This window comes from Elgaria multicarinata, chromosome 16 (genome assembly GCF_023053635.1).
Source record: "Elgaria multicarinata webbii isolate HBS135686 ecotype San Diego chromosome 16, rElgMul1.1.pri, whole genome shotgun sequence".
In the NCBI taxonomy this organism is placed as follows: Eukaryota; Metazoa; Chordata; class Lepidosauria; order Squamata; family Anguidae; genus Elgaria; species Elgaria multicarinata.
Window position 1 is genome coordinate 13199018 of NC_086186.1, and position 18798 is coordinate 13217815.

At 45.6% G+C, this 18798-nt stretch overlaps 1 protein-coding gene across 1 annotated transcript in view; it reads right to left on the minus strand.

Annotated features, from left to right (window-relative positions):
- Positions 1 to 3074, minus strand: part of MAPK6 (mitogen-activated protein kinase 6) — a 34869-nt gene extending 31795 nt beyond the window's left edge. The window contains exon 1 of the mRNA XM_063142728.1: positions 2884 to 3074. The gene's annotated coding sequence lies outside the window, so the exon portion shown is untranslated. The remainder of the gene's footprint in view (positions 1 to 2883) is intronic.
- Between the last annotated feature and the right edge of the window lie 15724 nt (positions 3075 to 18798).

Here is an 18798-nt window from a genome sequence, read left to right on the forward strand (position 1 = left end):
CAAAGTAAAAGTCACGGTAAGTCAGCTCTTTTAGAATGAGCTGTTTCAGGGCAGAAGCCCGATGGGGCTACCAGTTGGCAGCTGCGTCATATCCACAACGTAGTGCCACTGCGCACCAAGAACAGGCTAAACAGGGCATATAAACAAGCCCTTGGTCTTCAAAGAAAGGAAGAGCAAGTTTCAGAAGATGTTCAAAGGTCCTTCCTTGCATGTGTGTTTGTGCGTGTGGCAATCAAAGTTTCGTAGATGCTGGTCTCTTGTTGTCCACTGTTCGTCCTTTGCACCCATGACATCAGATGTTAATTATATATTTGTGATAATTTGTACTTTTCACTTGCAGCAGTGGGGGTTTACAGACAAACAAGCAACTGCTCAAACTATTGCTCCCTCTAAAAGCGAACTCAGGCAGTGAGTGCCGACAGAAATGGAGCTGAAGTGGATTCACTAAGAAACAAGAGGGAGTTATCAGCACACTCAGGAGAACCCCAAGATTTGCAGAAGTGTACACACACACACACACACACACACACACACACACACGAATCCTAAGGGGGCAACACCCCCAAAACACAGCCTAACGAGTATTGAGCATGCTCAGTAACGATGGAATGTTGCATGTCAGTTGGGAACAGAAAACTGGGGTGGAGGCTTCAAATGGCCTATCCCAAGAACCCAAGGGTCCATCTCTTCCAGCACTCTGTTCATACAGTGGCCAATCAGCTGTCGACCAGAAACCCACAAGCCGGGTATGGGTGCAACAGCACCCTCCCGCCCATGTTCCCCAGCAACTGGTGTACATAGACTCACTGCCTCTGATACTGGAGGTAGCAAATAGCCATCAGGACTATTAGTCATTCATAGCTTTCTCCTCCAGGAGGACATGGCTGGCTGAAATTGTGAATGGGAGTACTCCTGTTAAAAGGTGAGGATGTATTGCAACGTTTTGTTGTAGATCCCATTTGTTATTCAACCCCAAGCTGGGGCAAACTACGACAGCGGAACTGGAATGCCGGCAAGTGCAGCTAGGACTGAAGGGGTGAGATCAAAAACTTGCGCCTGCTGAAATTCCTTCTTCTACACAACCATGAAAGGTTCCTCATCCTCCTTTGCATCTGACCGCCCTCAAGAACAGCTGAGGCCTGGCCAGCAGCCTGAGTAAAGCAAGGCCTCAATGACACTGGAGATGCACGAGCAAATCTCCTGATTTTTTTAAAATAAAAATATTTACAGCTACAATCCTAGTATATGCACTGTCCTGGCCACAAGACCTGTTGAACTCAATTGAGCTTACATCTGAAGAGATGGGCAGAGGATTGCCAAGGAAAGCAGCCAGATTTGATTGGAGCAATGGCCCTGGGGAAGGAGAGCATTTAACCTGCCCCCCCCCCAATGCTGTTTTCCCAGTCACAACTATCCCCCTGTCAGCTGTGCAGTGGTAAATCTGTAAGTGCAGACACTTATCATGACATTCCCATAGTCCCAGTCCCAGGAGAGTATAAAAATCTGCATGGATGCCTTGATCAGTGTCAACAAATCAAGTCTTAGCATTTTTCTTCTCCACCAGAAGCAGGTCTTTGGTAAAGCAAATAGGTAGTAATTGCCCATTCGAGACCAGGGCACAAAATACTTTGTGTGGTGCCATATTGATGGCTGGGAAAATCCAATTTCCCCATTACCTCCCCCCACATTCCCAGCTACTGCGAGGATTGGAGATTGCAGCTAAGCTCAGAGGACCAGAGAAGCCCAAGGGGGTGGCAGATGATGTCATAGTCCCTGCTACTCAAAAAATCATGGTGCTTCACCCCTGCAAGCCCTGGGTTCACTATGACACTACCCCTCAGTCTTCTCTAACGGAGCCCTGGAGAGGTGTTGGACTACAACTCCCAGAATGCTGAAGCCAGCTGGGGCATTCTGGGAGTTGTAGTCCAACACCTCTCCAGGGCTCCAGGTTAGAGAAGGCTGCTTCCTTTAATGCTGGCATTAGCTGCCCTTCTTGGCGGGTGGGGAGAGATATACAATACAGGTGTATATTTGCTGCAAGGCTAATAATAACAGATTTCAATTGGGGAAAACGTCCAAAGTAAAGGGGTGAAATGCCCATGGCTCCTCTCCTGCTCATGGCTGTTTTTTGTGTTGTTTTTAATGACCGGAGACCCCGTCACAGATCTCTTGCATCACAATTGTTTTGACCGTAAGAGGGTGCCCCAGAAACACAGTGCCCCAGAATCCTTCTGCAACACACGCTCCCTTGCATCACTACAGGGTTTAAATTCTGAATACAGAAGCCCAGTTCAAATGGGAGAGACAATACCCCTTTTTTTATAGAATGCAATGACTAGGAGGCCGGGGGTGGGGAGGAATTAAGGAACGTTTTAAAAGAAGGCACGCAAATCAAAATGGCTTGGTTAGTAATTTTGCCCGGCAATCTTTTGTTGATTTTTTTTTTTTTAGATTCCCCAACAGTGATAGTGCTGTAATCGGTCCGTAACACTTCCATTTAATGTTATATACAATCACACGTAAATATAAATGAGGGTGAGCCTTGAAGTTGCTCACCAACAGTGAGCCCCTGGATTGCAGACTGAGCAGAATCACAGATCACCAGGATCCAGTCTTCCCTGCTCTGGGGAGCTGGATTGTATTTCAATGCTAGCTTTTATTTCTGAAGTTGCATGCATATCTGTAAATTGGATTGTGCAAATTATATGCAAATGTGCACTTTGGGGGTGTTCCATTTCCTCTTTTTTGACAATGCATAAGCGGTCTTTTTCAGCTTTCAATATCATTCCATCCAGTCAACCCCCTCACTTTCTTCTTCAGCCTATTTGATTGTTGAATGATCTGTGTTGGGAGGGTGGGGGGAAAGCAGGCATTTCTACTCACCATTCTTGCAGCTCTCTTGTAGTTCCTTCGAATTCATTTTCACTTCCTAGAGTTAGAAAAGAAATTATCTGAAGGATTCCCTAAATGAATTTTAAAACAATCGCCCCGAGGAAAGGAAAAGGTCAACCAGACGATTGCTGGTCAAAAATAGAAGTCGTCTGAAGAGGAGAGGAAAGTTCAATTGCTGCGACCTGAGCAGTCTACAGCTGTTTATACTAGCAGTAATTCATCCCGATATTTAAATGAGGAGGAGGAGGAGGACCTTGAGGCTGTGCAGGAGCCTCCCAGTTCTTGCACAAAGCAAACTCACCAATCCCAGAAGCAAGTGGAAACGAATCTGTAGGAATTGCAGATTTCAAAACCGAGCCATAGCTGCACTGAGTTAATTCAAGCCATGGCTATTGAATACTTCATGCCTAAATGAAATGACCATGAGAACAAACAAGGTGCTTAGTTTGAGGTAGTTGTCATCATAGTTGTCATCACTGGCTTCTCTGGCTTCACTTGCCAGTACCTTCCCCGCCAGTAGCTTCGCTGGCTTCACCTGCCAGTACCTTCCCCACCAGTAGCTTCATCGGCTTCGTCTGCCAGTAGCTTCACCTGCCAGTAGCTTCACCAGCCCTGAAATGACCAAATCCTGCAGCCCTCACTGCTTGTTGGTGAGAGATCCAGGACAAATAAAAGGAAGGACTTCTTCACACAGCGCATAGTTAAATTATGAAACTCACTACCGCAGGATGAAGAGATGGCCACCAATCTGGATGGCTTTAAAAGAGGGTTGGATAAATTCCTGGAGGCCAAGGCTAACCATGGCTACTAGCCCTGATGGTTGTGTGCTATCTCCAGTATTCAGGGCAATAAGTCTGTGCGCACCAGTTGCTAGGGAACATGGGTGGGAGGGTGCTGTTGCACCATGTCCTGCTTGTTCATCCCTGGCCGATGGCTGGTTGGCGACTGTGTAAACAGAGTGCTTGACTAGATGGACCCTTGGTCTGATCCAGCAGGGCTCTTCTGATGTTCTTATGTTTGAAAAGACCTCTGTGAGTCTGAGAAACAGCCCATGGTGCTCAGCAATGCAGAGGAATGGAAAAAGCAGCATTGAGCCAGGAGAATAAACGATGCTGAACGGAAGCAGACAAAGATAGGTGCCCTGCTTGCTGAAGAAAGTAAACCTGCCCATGTTGGGCTGTTTTTAGGATTGCATAATTTTATCCAGCCATTCCACATAAACACTACCACCCACCGCTGGCTCTGTGTTGATACAACTTCTTCTTATTTCGCCAGAGAAAATAATGGCATCAAGACATCCCTAGCTAGGGGGTTAGCGCACGCTCCCCCCTCCCTCCCCCTCTGCCTTTCTTTCTTTTATTTTTTTAGGTAAAGATACGAAGGTCTGAGAAGTGCTCCTAATTGCAGAAGAATGAAAGCAGAACGCACAGTGCCCAAACTATCCAAATAAACATCGCACGCTGGTTGCTGCGAACAGACTTTGGGTGGTCTTGGTAGGGGGGAAAAAATGAAAGAGGACTCCTCCTGTTCCTCTTAACAGTTGTCAAAGGGGGATTTCGCAGAAACATTTTCTCCCATGGGGTTGAGAAGTTGCACCCGGGAAAGATTCTCCCTTCTGTAAAATTTCCAGAAGGCCACAGAGTGCTGTTCTGTATAGAACTGGGAAATCTGAAGACATTGGATTAGGAGGATGACAACATTTGAAGAACAAGCTTGTTTGCAAGGAACGTATTGTGCAAGTAATATCCCCGGGAAGAGATTTGGAGGGATTCTACACGTCGTACTGAGAGCGCTTCCATGCGCCCCCAGTGCGCCCCCAAAGTGATCGTGTAGCTTGCCTGTTCGAAGAGACGAGGAAGAGGCGTCCTTGCCGCCACCGCCGCTGCCACCCACCTACCTCCTCGCCAGCCGGGTCGGAGAGCTCGGCGGAAGAATGTGGGGTGGAGAGCTTCTTCTGCTCTTCACCCCACCTTCTTCCGCCGAGCTCTCCGACCCGGCCGGCGAGGAGGGAGGTGGGTGGCGGCGGCGGCAAGGACGCCTCTTCCTCGTCTCTTCGAACAGGCAAGCTACACGATCGCTTTGGGGACGCACTGGGGTCTCATGGAAGCGCCCTCAGTACGACGTGTAGAATCCCCCTTGGTCTGCAATGGTGCAATTAGTGATTTGTTTGGCTGTGCTCCCATTCTTAGGAGGCGGGAGATAAATTCTTCCTTCACCTCCAAAGTGGCTTATGCATAATATTAGTTTCTTTCACCAACCCCTAGCTACAGTTGCAACTTCCATCATCACCCTGGGCAGTATCCAATTGCGTCACTCTGTTAGCAGAAGTGATATTGCGCACTTATTTATTTATTTACTTACTTACTACATTTCTATACCGCCCAATAGCTGAAGCTCTCTGGGCGGTTCTGAGTTATGCACAAGGCAAGAGAAGAATCCAGTTAAAGTTATGTTTGCGCAAGCATGGTTGTGCAAGCATTTTTGCATGGTGCTTGTGCCATGTGTTGTGCAACCCGCAGCATGACGAGATGTACACAACTTTTGTGCGAACGGCTGTGCGTTCTGCCTGCGCAACGGGTGATGTGACCGCTTGCAAGCAGTTGTGCAGCTGTTGCGCACCCATTTTGCAACCGATTCAGGCTGACACACCGCCCATTGGAACCCTTTTAACCTAGCCCATAATACCTGGCAGCAGTCATTCGATCGGGCTGCAGGAGGGTGAGAGGGGAAGCAGACCCCTTCCACAGGACTCCTCTCCATAAGAAGTTTAAGAATTGGTGCCAGAGTATTCTTTCCCCCCTCATATTAAGTGTATGTGCTACAATAATAAAGATAATTATGGTTTTAATTTTTGAGAACCGCCCAGAGAGCTTCGGCTATTGGGCGGTATAAACATGTAATAAATAAATAAATAAATAAATAAAATAAAATAAAATAAATAATGATGCTGATGCATCCATGCAGTTTATAAAACATTGTTGCTTTGAGGACTCTAATAAAAAAAATCAGGAGATAGCAGAAATAAATGCTTGCTATGCACACACAAGGCCCAATTTCCCCTTGTCTTTCCCTTTCATTCATTCTACTTGGAAAAAAACAGAGGTGAAATGTCCCTTACTGTTTACCAAACCGAGGCCATTTTCTATCTGGAAATAAAGAAAGAATGTTGCTTTTCTTTCTTATCTAGTTGTGCAAACTTGGGGCATGGCTAGACGGGGCGATATCCTGGGGATCGCCCTGGGATCATCCCTGTGCATGTGGACGCACATGCGTCCACATGATGCACACGGGATCTCGGGAGTAGGGAGGGATGAGCCCTCCCTTGCCCTGGGATATCTCCCTGCCGTTCTATCCTGACTTTTCCTGCGGTCCCAGGATGATCCCGAGACCGCAGGATGTGTGGCCGGGCATCCCGTTTTCATCCTGGCTCCTCGCGAGTAACCGTGAGGAGCCAGGAACTGGGCACGGGCCACGGAGCTCCTCAGGAGCTCCGTGCCCATCGTGGGTGGGGTGGGGTGAGCAGGAGTATTTTTTTTCATTTTAAAAAAACCCCTTGCCTTTGCACAGGAGTGCTCCTGCACACTTTTTCGATAAACAAAATAAACAAAATGGCAGGCGTGACGTCCCTGTCCATGTTGCGCGCCACGTGTAAACAGAAGGCGATGATCCTGGAAGTAGGTAAGTCTGGGATTGCCCCCTCTCTGGCCCTCTACACCCATAGGTGTAGACATGCCCCTAGATATTGCACTCCTTTAATAGGATGAGAATGTGCCAATGTACATTTTTTCAGGGCAATCTCATATTATTAAAAAGGAGATTGCAGGGGACGTGGTCATTCGACGCTTGCCATCAGAGCAAGGGGGGAGGGGAAGGCACATTGAAGGCCAAACGGCGTCATGCAAGCGAGCACAAATTTAATGTCACCTGCCAGTAGCTTCACTAGCTTAACTTGCCAGTACCTTCTCCTGCCAGTAGCTTCACCGGCTTCACCTGCCAGTACCTTCTCCTGCCAGTAGCTTCACCGGCTTCGCCTGCCAGTAACTTCTCCTGTCAGTAGCTTCACCGGCTTCGCCTGCCAGTACCTTCTCCTGCCAGTAGCTTCACCGGCTTCGCCTGCCAGTACCTTCACCTGCCAGTTTATAAAAAGTTGTGGCTTTGAGGACTCTAATAAAAAAGCAGGATATAGCCGAAATAATTGCTTGCTATGCATGCCCAAGGCCCAATTTGCCCTTGTGCATGCATTGCCCTTCATTCATTCTACTTGGCAAAAGTAGAGGTGAAGTGTCCCTTTCTGTTTACCAAACTGAGTCCCTTTTCTATCTGGAAATCAAGAAAGAAAGAAAGTTGCTTTTCTTTCTTATCTACTTGTGCAAACCTGCACTGCTTTAATAGAATGAGAATGTGCCAATGTACATTTTTTCAGGGCAATCTCATCTTATTAAGAAGGAGATTGCAGGAGATGCTGTCATTTGAACGCTTGCCATCAGAGCAGTGGGGGGGAACACATTGAAGGCCAAACTGGGTGTCATGCAAGGGAGCACAAATTTAATGTCAGCCCTACAGAGGGTGGGGGAAAGAATCAGATGGGGGAGTGCCCTGCTAGGGGATGGAGGGGCAGAACCTTCCCCCCATGCCATCCCTCCACCTTCATGCCAATCTTTTTTTAAAAGCTCCCCTGAAGCTACAACTGCCGGCTGCGCCCCTTCCTAGAGTTAGAAGACCTAAAGACGGTAGTGCACACACTGGTAACTTCAAGGCTCGACTTCTGCAATGCGCTCTACGTAGGGCTACCTTTCTGCCTAGTCCGGAAACTCCAACTAGTTCAAAATATGGCAGCTAGGCTGGTCACCGGTACACCGGGGGGGGGGGGGGGGCACATTACACCAGTTTTAAAATCTCTGCCAATTAGTTTCAGAGTGAAGTATAAAGTGTTGGTTATCACCTTTAAAGCCCCACATGGTTTGGGTCCAGGCTACCTGCGGGATCACCTTCTCCCGTACAATCCGCCCCGCAGACTCAGGTCCTCTGGGAAAAATCTACTTCTGCTAGCAAAAACTAGATTGACAACTGTTACCCAGAGGACCTTCTCTTCTGCTGCTCCCAGACTGTGCAATGGCCTGCTGGAGGAGACTCGTCAATTTAACAGTCTACTACCATTCAAGAACGCTGTAAAGACTGATCTCTTCCAGCGGGCCTACCCAGTGAAATTTTAAGATTTTTAAAAATGTTTTTAGGATTTATTTATTTATTTATTTATTACATTTTTATACCGCCCAATAGCCAAAGCTCTCTGGATGTTTTTTAGGATGTTTTTAACAATGTATATTATGTTTTAATTGAGTATTATGTATTTTATCATTTATTGTTGTTCCCTGCCTTGATAAAAACGGAGAGGCGTGTAAGAAATAAATTTATTATTATTATTATTACAACTGGGAAATGCTGGGAGTCATAGGACTTTTTCTTCTGTCTAAAGGTGGATAGGATTGCGCCCTTTGGTTGCTTTGCAAACCAATTAAGCAGTATAGATCTGAGCTGAAACGCGGACGAGCCCTGTATCTGCCACATTAGGTCTTCCTCTTCCATCTCACAAGCACAATGTAGTCAGGCTGATTTGATCTTGGATGTCAGCCTGACCTCCCTCGTTGTCTGAAAAAAGGGAAAGAAAATGTTTCAAAGCCAAGCTTCTTCATTGTTTCTCACGTCGCCTATGAGAGCATCTCCGTCCAAGTCACTCTCTCAGCCCAGAGTGATGAATACCCCACAGAAGAGGTTCTCAGAACGTCATCTTGTTCCACACACATACCAGCCCCCTTCCAACTAACCTTCACAGTACGTCGTTGTAATGAGCAATTATCAGTTTCTATCCTAAATGCCAAGGCGTTCCAACTCGCAGGATCACCTGACCCAAAACAAGCATTGTGGAAAAGCAACATGTACCTGCCATTCCATCTCCTTTTATTCCACGAAGCAGGTTATCACAGTTATGGCTCCTGTTGTACAGGAAAGCATATCTTTCACTGATAAGCTAACTCTCCATTTGCCGAGATTTTCTGGGTTGTAAGAAGGCTGACCATCAGGAACTGAATTAAGAACCTATATCAATTTTTGCTGTGTGGTTTTATCCTGGTCGTGCTTTTTATATTGTATTTTGTATTTGTGTTTTTAAATTGTGGGTTGTTTTATTACGCTCTTCATGGTTTTAATTTTTGTGAACCGCCCAGAGAGCTTCGGCTATTGGGCGGTATAGAAATGTAATAAATAAATAATAAAGAAAGAACATAAGAACATAAGAGGAGCCCTGCTGGATCAGACCAAGGGTCCATCTCATCCAGCACTAGTAATGAATGTGCTATAAAACCCTCATCTGATGATGCTGAGAGATAGATAAATGTTTACTAAAGCCTGGAAAGACCATGAGATGCAGGTTGCCTCTCTCTGGGAATCTGATGCGGCATAGATCTGGTGCTTAGCAGGAGTACAATGCTGCCACCTGTTCCCCAGGTGTACCTCTACCTGTACATTTGTAAATAAACCAAATATTATAAAAACAAATACGTTTGTGTGAATGATGTTCAGAGGAGGGCAACCAGGATGATTAGGGGCCTGGAAACAAAGCCCTATGTGGAGAGACTGAAAGAACTGGGCATGTTTATTCTGGAGAAGATAAGATTGAGGGGAGACATGATAGCACTCTTCAAATACTTAAAGGTTGTCACACAGAGGAGGGCCAGGATCTCTTCTCCATCATCCCATATTGCAGGACATGGAATAATGGGCTCAAGTTACAGGAAGCCAGATTCCAGCTGGACATCAGGAAAAATATCCTGTTAGAGCAGTACGACAATGGAACCAGTTACCTAGGGAGGTTGTGGGCTCTCCCACACTAGAGGCATTCAAGGTGCAGCTGGACAGCCATCTGTCAGGCATGCTTTAAGGTGGGTTCCTGCAATGAGCAGGGGGTTGGACTCAATGGCCTTGTAGGCCCCTTCCAACTCTACTATTCTATGATTCTATATTTTATGTTCTCACGTAATGCGCCTTGAACACTGAAATGGAAAAGCAGGGTAAACAGGCGTAATGCCAACAGACAACAAGACATTTTCAAGCTGCAAAGATTGAGTGGTTCCTCATGCAGTGCTAATCAAATACCCCCTTTTGTTAATTCACTTTAAAAAAAATTAGTTGTTCTGCTAGTACAATGATTTTTGCACCAGACAAAGAGAGTAATTTTGAACATCGACCAGTAAGACAATAAGTTTTCCTCTGAAATAAGATATTTACATTTTCATATTTGCTTATATATACACACGACATATTTCTTAAACCCAAATTTACCGGTAAACAATTTTCTCTTCTTTATTTATCTATACATTTTATAAGCCACGGAATCAAGTGACTGAAAAACAAAACAGAATATTTGGATATATTGATTGATGCCTACAGAAATTAATAAAGCACGCCAAATTTCTTTATAAATGAATGCCCTCTTTGCCTTTTTTCAACAATACTAATATAATATTAGATTGACTAGCACTATGATGACCATCTGCACATTAGTACTGTATTGCTCAAAATCATGCTTTTTTTCCATGGGCGCCCGGAAAAGCCAGGCACGAGGCCAACTGGGATTCCATTGGACTTCCCCCTTTCTGCCTCTTCCCCAGCTCTCAGTGGCGTTTATATATCCTGCGGCTTAGCTATGCAAAGTTCTTCTCATAGCTCAGAACCTCTGTGCCACACATTGCAATGCATCACCAGGGCCGGTGCCAGACTATTTTGCGCCCTAGGCAAGGTGAGCTACTTTCACACGCACACCCCAAAAAATGCCAACTTTGATTTTTAAGAACAGATGTTTCCTGGAAAAAATAAGCACAAAACTTGAAACTACTAAATTTATTTTAAAGTGCAAGAAATACGTCATGCCAATTATAGCAAACAAATTGGAAAGGAACGTCTATGGGTGTAAAATGCATTATTTAATAGAAATATCACCTCCAAATCATCCCCCCCAACTCACACGTGCGCGCACGCACACACTCAGCATCACTCACTCCAAACAAACACACGCATGAACACACGCATTCACTCAAAGACCCCATGCACCCCATTCACCCATACATTCTCTCTCTCTCTCTCTCTCTCTCTCTCTCTCTCTTCCAGGCGTGTTCCGGAAGTCCAAACGTGGAGCCACCCCATCCCCACCCCAGCGTCCCTGGCTTCGCTTCAGCTGGGCGGGCGCGGGACGCCATCTCGCCCTCCCAGGCCCAGCTGAGTCCTCGGACTGGGCTGGCTCACAGCCAATGCGTGTGAGTGCTGCGCTGTGCCCGGTGCCCCTCTTAGCTTGGCGCTCTAGGCAGCCGCCTGAGTGGCCTCTATGGTAGCACCTGCCCTGTGCATCACCTTAGCATTTTCTATATTTAGGGCAAAGTCCCACATTTTCTCCAACCACTCATCCCTAGAAGGTGTTATTTATCCCTCTCTCCACTTCTTTTTGCATACGATTTCCTTGCAGCAACCAACATAGATGGAATACCCTTTCTACTCTAGCAAGAACCCCACCCACGTCTGCAACCAAGGTTTGCTGTGGTCACTGCATCAACTGCAGGTGGAAACCCTCCAGGCTATCCAGGACTTGGACGTTAAAATGTGTCGCATGACTTGTTGGATTCTCTGACCCGCAAGAGATCTAGATTTAAAAATAGATGTTACGTTTTCATTGCAGCAACCAGAGGCTCCTGATTAGGTTACACAGCATTTACATGGTAGGCAAAATGAGAAGTCGGAGGTTCTGTCTCTTCTTTGCTTGATAAGTCACCAACATTGACCGGGGAAACCAGAACGCAAAAGTCACGGTCTCATTTCTCCGTCACTCTGTTCTGCTCATTCTCTCTCTAGTCCAGCGTTGAACTCTCGTCTTTACCCTGTCACACAGGTGGCAGACTTGAAGCTAGTTGTCTTTTTACTAGGAGATTCTGGCGCAAAAGGCACACGCTTAGAATTAAAGGATTCTGAGCCCAGGAATCTGTTTTGGGTCCCAAAACAGAAAGAAACTTGCAGTCTTTCCAGTCAACAGTTCACTAAGGGCTAGCCCACGTTTTCTTCATTCCGGCAATATATTTGGAGCGGCATGTGTGTCATTTTGTTCCTGCTATTATTCAAGAACTGAGAGTTTGGAATCTTTGCGAATCTGATGTAAATCACCCAGAGATCTACCAGTAGCTCTGATCTGTTTATGTATTTATTTATTTTTGCATTTATATTCCACCTTTTTTCCTCCAAGGAACGGCTGTGACCTGTCGGCTGGCTCAGCTTGCTGTCCAGCCTTCTCGTGATGGGCAGCTTCAAGGCCCATGCTCCCCATTCTTATGGTTCTTCATCTTTAAACTAGAGTTGGAGTGGACAGTCCTTCAATTGGAATACACTTCAAATAGAGGACTGTCTATCATAAAGTAGAACACATGGCCACCTTATCTGCATGCAAATTTGGATGGCTTTAAAAGACCTACTTTTATGTCGGTCCTTGCTCTTTTGCATTGATTTCCATTGCTCCCCACAGCCTCCTCCTTTGTACCAAGGCATTTTCTGGCCCAGGGCCTGGTCGTATCTGGAGGCACTCATATGATTTTTTTTCTTGGCGAACCATTCCTTTCACAGAAGAGGATCTCTTTAATTAACTGCCTCCACGAAGTGTGAGAGGGAAAGGCTGCAAAGATGGAGTTGTGGCAAAAACAAGTAAACAATCAAACAAACCAAAACCAAAAATCAACTCCCACCCCCCTCCTCTGCAACATTAAAGAGGCAAGGTTGCTTCTGTGCAGAAATACGATTCTGGATTTCATCCTACATAGCAACGAAAAAGCCTAGATAGAACCTGCCCCACATGCCACACACATTTCTCTGTCTGCCTTTAAATGTGTTGTCTGCAGCACAAACCACTGATAAACTCAAACCAATTTAATACACAACTGATCTTCAGTATCTCTGACATAGGTATGATGCCTGCCTCTAAGAGCCTCTAAATGAGTGATTTATTGCATGTTTATGATTGGCCACTCACAGAAGTTTTTGGGTCAATTTCATGATGTCCTCAACAACCAGGACGTCCCCTGCGGAATCCTCCAGAAATCCCGGGATAAAAAGAACCACTTTGAAAGTGGTAATAGCCGGGAAACTGCAGGATCTTCTGCCATTAGATGGCGCTGTCTCAATAGAACTTACTGGAACTGAATGGAGAGGGAAGTATTCAATTCAAACCCCTTGTCGCCCCTCTCTTCCCATGTAAAGCAGCCCATAACAATCTTGCCAAAAGAACCAGAAAACACAAAAGCCCTGGGTAAATGACTCCATCTCCCTTAATGTAGAGATGTTCTTGGAATGTGGGTTGTATAAAGTGGGAGGAGCATGGAATGGAGGAAGGGAAGAGCAATATGCTGGTTGGTAAGAGAAAGTGGTTGGGACTGGAAAAAAAGATGATGAAGAGGCAGAAAGAGAGAAAAGAAGGAGAAAGGAGGGCAGAGGATGGAGAAACCAGTAGCATGGTGGCGAAGGAGACAGTCTGTAGCTCAACGAAGAGTGCATCTTCACATGGGGACAGTCAACCAAAGACAAGAGAACCTGGATAAGTAACTGTTGTTGGTCCAGCAACACTAACACTGCTCTTCACAGTGATCTGTGGGTTGAAATCAGAGTTGAACGTATTTGATTCATAACTCTGTTAATTGTTTTCTTAATGTTCTTATTCAGCAAACATTCTTAAGCAGAGTAAACATGGTTAAAAATTTGTTTGTCTCTGCGGTGATTGCAACCTGCCCATCCACCACATCCTAGTTATAGCAACCTGAAGCATCACATAGGCACAGCAGGAGGAACCTAAGTTGGCCCAGATTAATCTGTGTCTCTTTCTAAAGAAGGAAATGTCCTTCCTGCAGCTTAGCGCATTGTTGCGCATGGCTCTAAAAGCACCTTTTCCTTCTCTTGTTTTTTTGCATTTCCTAGGCCTGTTGTATAATCCCTATATACGTCACCCCAAAAAAGAGGACAAAAAAATGACACCACTTGCATGGCATTTGCAGGGGCTAATTTCTATGTACATATGCAAATCTGGAAATAGTTTTTATAATTTAAATAGAAGTATGGTACACCTCGCCATCATGGGGAAGGATGTGATGAGGTGAGCTGTGTGCCTACCTGTTCCATCTGCTGTTCAGGTACTAATTATGGAGGGACAATTTCAAGGGTCTTCCTCCTTAGGATTTTTGGGTGCTCCAGGATGTTGTCATAAATCTAATAGGCTGGATAACTTCCCAGCCTCAGGTAGAGTGACCATGTCCTACTTTCATAGGACACAGTTTTGCATTCAATGTGCATAGGCCAATTTATGGGTGTAGATGCAAATGTAGAAATAATTGCTATCATTGCAATAAAGCGGAGGAAACTGTGACCAGGTGTTCTGTGCACCTGCTCAGTCTGCTGTCCAGGTTCTACCAGTTGATGGGCAACTTCAAGGCCAGCTTTCCCGGCTTCTTAGGGCTCTTTAACTGGACTTGGATGGGACAGGTCTTCAAATAGAAGACTGTCGTCTGGCAGTTTTCAAAAGAGGTCCTCTATGACAGTAGTCTTCCTCTATGACAGTGGTCCAGATCTATGACCCACCTCAGACTTCCAACTTGCAACATGGGACCCACTTTCACAATCGTCTCCGTGCCCAACATGGCGGCAAAAGCTTTGCTGTGACCCATCCGGACTGATCTCATGACCCACATTTTGAGTCTTGACCCATCAGTTGAAGATCACTACTCTGTAAGGTAGGACACATAGCCACCCAACTTGTCATGCATGTGCTCTTAAGTCTTGCATATCCTTGGGATGGAGAGTGACCAGATGCAAAATCCTTGGGATGGAGAGTGACCAGACGCAAAATTGAAAGCTGAGATTTGCTTTCAAAAGATTCCAGCAGGCAAAACACACACACACACACACACCCCATGGTTAGGTTGATTTAAAGTTGGCGAAGGGGCAATTCTAATTCCAACTGCTGCAAAGGTTAAACACGCTGTGTCCTAGGGTTTGAGTTTCACTTATTGGGGGTAGAGCTCAGGTTCAGATTGTGACTCTACAAAAATCTGGGCATTGCAGACTCTGGGGTCTTACTCATTTCCAATATTATTCTTTGCACCTTTGCATTGGGGGAGGGGAAAGTACACAGATGCTGAGGAATGGGTTGACTTGAATTAGCAACTACTGAACGAGAAAACCCAGGAACCAGACTTCAAACAATAGAGATTATTATTATTATTATTATTATTATTATTATTATTATTATTATTATTATTTATTTATATAGCACCATCAATGTACATGGTGCTGTACAGATTACACAGTAAAATAGCAAGACCCTGCCGCATAGGCTTACAATCTAATAAAGTTGTAGTAAACAATAAAGAGGGAAGGAGAATGCAAACAGGCACAGGGAAGTGTAACCAGGCACCGGGTAGGGTGAAGCTAACAGTATATAGAGTTAGAACATACTCAATATTTAAAAGCTATAGGGAAAAGAAAAGTTTTTAGCTGAGTTTTAAAAGCTGTGATTGACTTGGTAGTTCTCAAGTGTTCTGGAAGAGCGTTCCAGGCGTAAGGGGCAGCAGAAGAAAAAGGACGAAGCCGAGTAAGGGAAGTGGAGGTCCTGGGGCAGGAGAGAAGCATGGCATCAGAGGAGCGGAGAGCACGAGCGGGGCGATAGTGTGAGATGAGAGAGGAGAGATAGGCAGGAGCTAGGCCGTGGAAAGCGACCAAGTCATTTCACCTAGTAATGCTTGAATGAGAGAGGTGTATCTGCAAATATATGGGGACCGTGGGCTCCAGCACCGTGGCTAGTGGAGGCTCCCAGAGTTAGCAGCTAGCCCTTTGGGACACCGGCCGCCGTTGCTGAGTCTAGGGGGGCCACGTAGGCATCGCCAAAAAATAAACAAATAAAAGAGGTCGCAGAAGCCTACAGTTTGCACCTCCTGCTCTATAGATAAACATGCAACCTTAAAAAGAATGACTGTCATTCCAATGGAGATGCCAATAGGTCTCACCATACGGGAAGGATGGTTACCAGGTGGCCTGTGTCAAGGCGTTACATTCGTATCATGGTAACGCTATATCCCTGTTGCACGTGTAGGACACATGTTAAGCTTCATCCCATGTACCTGCTTCCCTCGGATTATCCCCGTAGCTCCAAACTTTCATGGTTGTTGTTTTTGCTACTGGGCGACAGCGATCCTTTGCATACCAGGAAGTGAGTTTAAGGGGGGAAATGTAAAAAAATAAAAAAATCAATGGATGACCCAATTCAACTCAAATTTGGTATGCTTAAAGCTCTCCCTAATGTCTATTACTGTGGCAATTTTGGTGTCGTTATCTTTAAAGCTTATGCAGATGTAAGCATTCCTTTAAAATCCTGCTCCTGCACCCCAGCGGCGGCTCGGAAGAGACGATCAAAAAGTAGGGGCTAAATACGGTGAATCTTTTGGCTTTATAGCACAGTTAAGGCAGGATGCCTGGGAGTACTTCACAATCAAAGCAGATTATAAGGTGGAAAACTTCAGAGTCCTTTGCATGCAATTTGCAGGGATTGCACAGTATAACGCTGGTGTGATAAAGCTTGACATCTGCTGTGGTACTTTGGATGCTTGAATGAGAGAGGTGTCTCTCATTCATGGCTTGGGACCACAATACCTGACGGAACGCCTCTCCCGACATGAACCTACCCGTACACTGCGCTCAACATCTAAGGTCCTCCTCCGAGTGCCTACTCCAAGGGAAGCTCGGAGGATGGCAACAAGGGAGAGGGCCTTTTCAGTGGTGGCCCCCCGACTGTGGAATGATCTCCCCGATGAGGCTCGCCTGGCGCCAACATTGTTATCTTTTCGGCACCAGGTCAAGACTTTTCTCTTCTCCCAGGCATTTTTAACAGCATTTTAACAGCATTTAACAACGTTAAGTTTGTTTTTAATGGACCCCACAATTGTTGTTTTTAAATGGATACTGTTGTTTTTATACTGTTTTTATGTGTGTGTGTGTGTGTGTGTGTGTGTGTTTTTAAATTGTATACTTTTAATGTTTACTATTTTTAAATGTTGTAAACCGCCCAGAGAGCTTCGGCTGTGGGGCGGTATATAAATGTAATTAAATAAATAAATAAATAAATAAATAAATAATAATGCAGAACAAAAGGCAGGAAATAACAGTATGAAAGTGGTAGATGGAATGTGCCATTTGCCCTAACAGTTATCAGCGCACGTCAATACTGCTACAAAGCACTAGTGCCAGTTAAGCTGCCAGTTAAGCTCATGAGGTCAACACTTTTGGGGAGGGAGCATCTTGCCTGGGGACCTCCAAACCCAAAGCCAGCCCTGCTCCAAGGTCCACATTTATCCCATATTCACAGCCAAGCGCTTTTGCTTCCCTACGTGTTCTTGTGACGTTTCCATTCACTGCGACGGGTCTTCTGCAGGACAAGTTCCCAATAGTTTCCTCCCATAAGAAAGACATCTCCTGCGAGTGACTTTGCCTCTTAAAAAACAAAATGACCCCGCTCCCCAGAGACAATTAGGCCACTGAGATCAGGTGGAAGGAGCCCATTCTCTCTTCCCACGGAAGCCAATGGCAGTGCAATTTCCGTCTGTGTGTGGGAGCAGATGCAGGAGGAAAGCTTTCTTCCTGCACTCAATGGGAATACCTCACTTCCTATGTATCTGCCTGGCTCAGGGCCAATCCGCACAGCCGCTGCGCATGTGGCCAGCTGCTACTCTTTTTGAGCGGGACTCCACTCAGTTTGCCAGGAATCTGGCTCTGATTGGTGGACTTTCTAGGAGGTAGCGTTGTATTTATTTATTTATTTATTTGAAGTGGATTCAAGCCTGAACCCTCCCCATGCCATCATTTGGTTTAGACCAGAGGTGGGCAGAACACAAATCTCCAGGTATTTCTGGCTTCAACTACCAGAAGGCCCTGCCTGCATGGCCAATGGTCAGAAACTGAAGTCCCAAACATCTGGACATCTATTTTCCTAGTCCAGACAAGAAAGGCTGGGGTGTCCTAATTTGGGGGCAGGAGGTTGAGTGCATTTGGCTGTGTTCGCACCAGCCGGTTTTCATGTCATCAGGAAATCTGCAAAAATGGCAACAACAACAGCAACTCAATGTAGATTCCTTCCTTAATTTTTGCATGAAATAAATGAGTCAAAACGATGTTTTGGAATGACGTGGGGTTTCCTTTGGCTAACATTTTAATAGAAATCTATTGAACGTAACAATCTGCTGCTGATATTCCTGCGAGAATTAATTGCTGGCATGCTGCACACATTTAGTTTTCACATCATGGGAACGAGCAGCAAGAACGAACACATGACGGAACATCCGTTCAATTAGCCACACCAAACCACACACGCCAAGTTGTCATTTTCATATCTGTCAAAGGTCACTTTACATGACTATTTAGCACATTGCAGCACATTTTGGCTCCCTGCCCATAGCCAGCAGCCAGTCAAGTGCCAGCATCATGCGCAAGAGCAAATGAGCATGCACTAAAGTGGAATGGAACTTCTTCTAGTGCTTCTTTGTATCTATGCATACCTTAAAACCAGGGCATATGGGAAAAGCAGGGTTTTTTTATTTTCAAGGTTTATAGCTTCACCTGCCAGTACCTTTCCCTGCCAGGAGCTTTACCAGCTTCACCTGCCAGTACTTTCTCCATCAGTACCTTAATCGGCTTCACCAGCTTCACTTGCCAGTACTTTCCCCGCCAGGAGCTTCGCTGGCTTCACTTGCCAGCACTTTCCCCATCAGTACCTTAATCGGCTTCACCAGCTTCACTTGCCAGTACTTTCCCTGCCAGGAGCTTCATCGGCTTCACCTGCCA